Below are 8,091 nucleotides of genomic sequence, written 5' to 3'. Positions count from 1 at the left end.
TGATTCATACTATAGCATTATTGAATTCCCTACCTCTGGCAGCATAACATCTAGAATAATGTCAACACTTCCAAGGTCCTTCTTGTCCATGCCTAAAGCAGTGTGGATTATTTTATACATCTCATCAATCTGGAAAAAATATACACATAAATATGTACAAACAGTACTTTAAATTGTACAAGATTTATTTTGGAAATATGGAGAAGAGCAAAAGTAAGAAAACCTAATATGTCTCACCCGTTCTGTACTAAATTTAGATAGTCTAGGTCTAAGTATGGTCCGAAGCTTCATACATTTGTTGGGATGGCTCCACAGGAACATTTGCCCTGACTTCTTTTTGCCACTGAATAGTTGTCTATGTAACTCCTATTGAAAATATAATTGTATGATTAGCAAAAGAACAATTCTGATATGCATTTATTTCTTGAATCTATCCTATCCACTCTTCTATGGAGATTTTACAAGCTGTCTGCACACAACTGAACACCTGTGAATGTTAATATTTGGTGAATTTGCTAATTAAAAGTGGACATCCACATATATAGTGCACCTTATCATAATATATTTCTTTTTAAAACATATTTTGGAATAACTGAATTAAAGGAACACTGGGTATGATTTTATTTTTGCTCCTGCACTCAGAGCAATTCTTTATGCACTCAGATATTCCTCAAGCATAACTCAACAGAACTGTACATCAAAGGCACAGCAGTAAATAAAAAAAAAAGAAAAATAAATTATATTTATTAGAAAACAAAGAAGAATTACCTGGATTTCTTCATCACTGATCAAGACTCTCAAACCCTTCTCTTTCAGGACTGAGAGGAGACTGGAAGTAAACATATGTAAATTCACTAAATGGCTGCTTTGGCCAGTATAATTGGTTTGTAGAATTTGTCATTTGTAAAATACAACATAGATTGGTCACATACTTTGTATATGGGTAAGGCGAAGGTATGTCACATCCACATTTAAAACTTGTATCCTGAAGGTTTTCTTGCTGTACACCTGCACAGTCTGTATGAAGCCAGTTTTCACATACGTCACACTGTACCCAGGTAAATTTAGAAACATCTGGATACAGGGATCTAAATAAGTTCACAATTAAATTAAATTAGTCAAAACACAAATTTGACCTAAACATCTGAATTAAAATAAAGTGTTAAGGAGTATGTAGAATGTACCTCTCTCCTTTCTGTCCAGACATACTCTGGTACGTGCATGCATACATTTTGCCAGCCAAGCAAACTGTGTCACCTGTTGCAAGTGTCTGTAATAAAAAAATGATTAAAAAATTATTACTGGGTGGCAGAGCATGGAATTTTAATTGAAGATGCTGGTTATATAAATAAACTAATCATCAACTTACAGGCAGAATAGCTTCTGCTGCTAATGAAGCTGCATAATATTCATGCAGGTGAAGCAGTTGTTTCTGAAACAGTTTCATTTGCAGCTTTGATATTCCTCACTTCCAATTCAGCCATCTATTTTAACATAAGGAAACATTTGGAGTGGCATATTCACATAGTACATATGATGTAACAATCCGTGATAGGTGCCTACCGCGCAAACAAATACCCCACAGTTATCTGAATCTGACTGATTCCAAGAGCTCAAGTCCCAAACGTTCTGAAATGCCTTACTGGGAATAAAGACCATTATAATAAAAGTAAAACTCTTAGTTGTGGATGCAGCATATGAATTTGTCCAAAACCAAGCTTCTGAAATAATTTCTGAAGACAATCCTTTTGAGTAAACATTAGAATAAACAAACTTCACATTTAAATGAGTACATTTAATGTTTGTTGACAGCAGGGATTTATAAATCTTTAGTTAATATTAAAGCTTAAGAACAATGAGGCTACCCATATTTCCACTGTGTAGCCTACTCAGTGATACTAAGTAGTTAAAAAGCAGTACCAAATAATATCCAACAAACAAGATCCAGAAACAAAAGTTTATGCTTTATTTGTAAGGTGGAATGAAAAAAATATATACCATAACAATTCCTTGTCCTGGTCCTCAATTGTTTATTCTGCAGAAATTCATAATCACAACAATAATATATAAGTTAGAAAAATGTATATTCTGTGCTCCTTCAACCAGCTGAGAAAGTCTGGTGTCTACTACCTGTGAGAAAAGCAAGCTCAATTAATATTTTTTGAGTTGATTTCTGTTAAGTATAGAGAGCACTTGTGATATTAATACTCACGTTATCCGTCAGCCAAGGCATTCTGATTTTTCCTAATTACTGCTTCTTGGTATTCATTATTTCAGGGGGGCACAAACACTTTAGATCATGAAGGTTGACGGTGCAGTTTCCAATCCTTATTAAGGTTAGATGCTCCTCCTTTGTTCAGCAAAAAGGACTGCTAATTTTTCCTAAACATTATAGACATTACAACATTTCTAAAAGCACGTATTGTACAACGTACTTTATTAATATAACAAAAAAATTAACTTACCTCTTTTATTGGTCTATTTGAAAAAGACCAACTGAAAAGTGCTGGCAGCTCTTTTTGTTCTCTTCTTCTTGGGGCAACTCTATCATTTCCATGCCTTCATTTACCCCCTCTTTCTAGACTGCACTTGCTGCCAATTATAATTAAAACTATTTCTTTAACTTTTACTGATTCAAATTATGAAAAAGCAAATAAATTGTACAAACCTTTTTCAGAAATACCAAGTCTTCCACTTCCGCTATCTACTTCCAATTGGTCCAATGAAATTCTCATCATGTCTTCTTTGAATTTCTGGTTATGCAGGTGAAATATCAGTCTTAAGGAAAACATAAAATGCCTGTCTTTCATATTACAAAGAAAATACAGACTTGAGGCCAGTTCTCGGTTAAGTTGTTCTGCCACTGCCGTGTTTAAAAAAGTCATAGTCATATGCTTAAAAGGCATTGGTGGAATAATCCCATATACTTGAAGGGTGTTATGTTCACAGCAGGTTTCAAAACTTTCTTGGGACTAATTGTCTGAAACTTTTTGTAAGTGACTTTTTACGCATAATGTCACACTTAAAATGATATGTTTTTTTTTGTCAACGAAGCTCAAAGACTTCAGGATCATTCCACACCAGCTGACTTAGGACTTGTCTGGTTATGTCAGTTTCCCATGAACAACTTAAAGCAAAAAGTAATATAATTAATGAATTTAAAAAAAAAAAAACATTCGTTTTTAGAATGACTAAACAGATTAAAAAGCTGAGTAAATGTACTCACAGTAAGAGTAATTTGTTTATAATCATTTCATATTAACACATTTTCACAAAAGGCTTGTTTTATCAAGGATGTAAAATATTTAATCTATTAAATGTAATCTTTCCATAACATTATTATTATTATTATTATTATTTTAGTTATTTTAGCAACATTTATGTAGTGTTCATATGTTTCAGGACTGTATTATCAATTTATCAAAAATATTAGATAAAATGATTCCAAACTGCTTCATAACTAAAAGTAATGTATAGGGATTTTACTCAACAAATATTTATGTTTGATGAATGTCTGAACATCAAAAAATTACATATGTGCTATGTGCAGATTTTCTTCTTACAAATTTGTTTTGGCAATCTTGAGTTTTTCTCACAAAAGTTAATATTTTATTTCCTAAAACATTCAAAAATATTAAACCCAATCACATCTGTGCTCATAGACACCCTGAAATGGATTAAGCAGCAAAGAAGAATATGATGATGATTATGATGATGACATCTGTGGTAATCTTTTAGATCTAAATCAGAGCTAACTGCTCAAGTGTTTTAATGAAACAGGATTACTTCTTACTATGAAAACACAGAATCAACAAGGCCTATAAAATGAATTTATAATTGTGAACTAATGTTGAACTTACAAAGTAATTTCAAATACTGCATTCAAAACTTTTTGTTCTCTACAAAACCCTTAAATAATAAAGCCGACATTCTTCAAAAATAATTTTGGAAGTTTATACATCATAGATTACATATTATACATTCTGACATAAGGTAAAGCCTCTATAAAACTTAACATGTGGCCATTTATTACAAGGAATCAGTGTTAAACTGATTTCTTAAACTGTAGTAGCTTTAACATTTAGTGTATGACTTGCTATCTTACATTTCTTCTGCCAACATTAGTATTTAAGACCAACATTTTTCTTGATTTGCAAGCGCAGTACTTAAACATATGTTTTAACATGTAGAAAAGAAAACTTACCTGCTTCTTCTGCCTTTTTAGTTGAACAGGCTGCAATTTGTATGAAAGGTTTAGTTGGTGGTACGTAATGTAATAATTAATTATTAAATCATTTTTAGGTCAGCAATGAAAAATGTGTTTTATAAGGAAATCTTATCATAAGAATTTAAATGAACTTGAAAATTTACATGTTTAAGAATAATTTTCCCACACCAGGGGCAATGCCAATGGCTTCTTATGGAATCCTTCACCTCTGCACACAAGCATGGTATTGTAAATTTCTCTGAAAGGAAGTCATATGTCAGAATATAATATGAGAGGCCCTTTAGGCCAATATTCAAATTTCAGTCTCACATACATTATCCTATCCTCTTACACTCACTAACACACTGTCTCACACTGAGTATTATATACAATCACAAACATTATCGAACATATTATACACCAAAACACTTACTCACACTATGAATCCTCTTACGCCCAATATCAAACTGACTCAGTGTATACATACATATATCAGTGTAACAGTTTTGGTAGTGTATAAGAGGTTTCATAATGTTTATGAGAGTGTAAAATATTCAGTGTTAGTGAGTGTGCAAAGCTTGATACCTAAAGGGTCTCATAGTCTTTTACAAATATGAACATTGACTTGCATATCTAACAGTACAATAACCTCTGATTTTGAGTGGTTGTTATGAATGATAAACTCTTCACAGATTAGTACCACGTTAAAACATATCAGTGAGGTAGCAGGATTGACAAAAGCAATACATTGAATACACTGAAATAAATATCCTGACATATTAAGTAAATTTATTGTAAATATGTTATATGAAATATTTTATAAATATGGTACTTCTATAAAGCAAACCCCTACCTTACCTTAAACTTAACCTGAACCCAAAACATATTTGTGACCCTACCACACACCTGGCTCTAATCCTAACACTTGCCTTATTCAAAAACTAATCCAGTTAAACTCCAGGTACAGAATGGTGTCAGAATCATGTCTATAACTGTATTATACCTGTTTCATGTTCAGTAAATTCTCAGGTTAACATCAGATATACACTTTAACCATCCATATAAAGCGAACAGTGTTCTTTTTTTACTCAACACATATGTTTGATGAATGTCTGAACATCAAATAAATTTACATATGTGCTATGAATCTTCTTAGGTGATATGTTTTGAACATTTTCCCCCTACTGCCTCTGGTTTTGTGTACGTCACTGTTATTCATCAAGGTAGCACTGATTTTCCGTGTAACATTACAAAGTTTGTTTTGGAACCCCAGCGTTATCCTATATAATTTAACCCTCCATATAATGTGGACAGTTGAACTCTGTAGATTACTTATAACAAATTTTATTATTTTTTGTGTTACTAAAAATCTCATGAACAATTTACAATAAGGGTACATTAATTTACAATACTTAATAAGCCATACTAAATGGTTAGGTAATGTAACAATTAATCATTAAGTATAATACATGAAACAAGAACTAGCATTAACTAGCATTCGTTTAGAATTTTTATAAAATCTGAAAATAATGCTTGTTCTATCATTAAATAATGATTCATTGATACAATAGTAGAGCTATGGTCTTATATTTATCAATGCGATAATTCATATTTAATAATTAATAATAAAATAGTTATACTGAATATACCTGAAAGTTGACATGCTGCTGACACGTAAAAATGCGTGTATGGAGTGTTTAGTTCATCCATAAAGGACAACACAAACTTAAATGTAACCTTAATGTAATAACACAATAGCTAATGAGATTTACACAACGATACAAAACCTTTTATTTACATTTGTGGTGATTATCTCTGAACTCTCATAGCAAAGTATACAATAGCAAATGCTTACCTTCATTATTATGTGTGTAATATATGGCAAATTTCAAATGTTTGGAAGAGAGATGTCGATCTGAGCATGCCGTCGTCTTCGTGCAGTATGGACATTGTGAATCGTTTGCTTTTTCTTTGAGTTCTGTCACTGACGCAAATTCTGTACTTTTGCCTGTTTTCCCGATAAACATAGTCAGTATAGCTAATTACTGAAACAAAAAGTAAAAATAACATTGCCTAACAGTACATGTGGACACGGCCTAACTTACCTTACATGATCACGAGTGGCGTCTCTGATTTGGAAAGGTGGTGCACAGTAAACTCCGTGTGGGAAACATTCAAAAGAAAATACACAACCCGCCTCATGCAACATTTAAATCACTATATATGTGGAGGATTGATATGGATAAGGAGGAAAAATACCATTAATGGTAATTAAATTAAAGCAACATTAGGGATTTTTTCTTAAATTGCACCTTCAAAAACACTGTGACGTTGCTACTACAGGCTCTGTACTATTGCAACAACACCTGGTAGGGATCTGCCCATTGAAGGATGAAAGGGGTCAAAAAAGTTTCCAAAGCATCATATGGACTGCAGTCTGTAACTGTAGAACAAAGGGCTGCTGTATGGTCAGTGAAGTTGAGAGAATGGACAGAAATATTGTGGTCATAATATTATCTGTGTATTCTAAAATGTAATTAAAACAATTAAAATAGAAAAATGTTACCTAGTAGATTTTTTTTATAGAAAATGCACTTTTCATGACTACAGGAATATAAAGTGTTGAACATTGGATAATTTGGACCATGGATGATGTTCGTGGTAATTGGTCACGCCATGTACAATAAAAATCACAACACTTTAACACACAAACACATCCAACATTTAATTTAATTACCCGCTGTTCGGCTTTGTGTACCGGCACAGTAGCCGCTGTTCTGGTGGGTGTACCGGCACAGTAGCCGCTGTTCTGCTGTGTGTACCGGCAGAGTAGCCGCTGTTCTGGTGGGTGTACCGGCACAGTAGCCGCTGTTCTGCTGTGTGTACAGGCAGTAGCCGCTGTGCTGCTGGGTGTACCGGCACAGTAGCCGCTGTGACATACATCCGGTATTACTGTGACGGGAAAAAAGGGTACAGCACAGTAACATCTCGGCTACAGCTCCTGCTGACAGAACACTCAGAGATCGCGTGCGCAGCTGAACAGAACACTCAGAGATTGCGCGCGCAGCTGAACAGAAAACTCAGAGATGGCGCGCGCAGCTGAACAGAACACTCAGAGATGGCGCGCGCAGCTCGAAAATAACACTCAGATGCCGCGAGCAGCACGAAAAGAACACTCAGAGATCGCACACGCAGCTCGAAAAAAACACTCAGAGATCGCGCGTAGCTGAACAGAACACTCAAAGATCGCGCGTGCAGCTGAACAGAACACTCAGAGATGGCTCGCGCAGTAAGAAAAGAACACTCAGAGATCGCGCACCCAGCTGAACAGAACACTCAGACATCGCACACGCAGCAGAACAGAACACTCAGATCGCGCGTGCAGCTGAAAAGAACACTCAGAGATTGGGCTTGCAGCTGAACAGAACACTCAGATCAAACGCACCTGAACAGAACGCTCAGAGGTCGCACGCAGCTGAACAGAACGCTCAGACGTCGCATGCAGCTGAACAGACCGCTCAGAGATCGCACGCAGCTGAACAGAACACTCAGAGATCGCACACGCAGCTGAACAGACCGCTCAGACATCACACGCAGCTGAACAGAACACCCAGAGATCGCACGCAGCTGAACAGAACACCCAGAGATCGCACGCAGCTGAACAGAACACCCAGAGATCGCACACGCGGCTGAACAGAACACTCAGACATCGCACACGCAGCAGAACAGAACACTCAGACATTGCACACGCAGCAGAACAGAACACTCAGACATCGCACACGCAGCAGAACAGAACACATAGACATTGCACACGCAGCAGAACAGAACCCTCAGAGATCGCACGCAGCTGAACAGAACACTCAGAGATCACGTGCGCAGCTGAA

Source organism: Hoplias malabaricus, chromosome 11, assembly GCF_029633855.1.
Source record: "Hoplias malabaricus isolate fHopMal1 chromosome 11, fHopMal1.hap1, whole genome shotgun sequence".
Lineage (NCBI taxonomy): Eukaryota > Metazoa > Chordata > Actinopteri > Characiformes > Erythrinidae > Hoplias > Hoplias malabaricus.
This window is presented reverse-complemented; position numbering follows the sequence as displayed.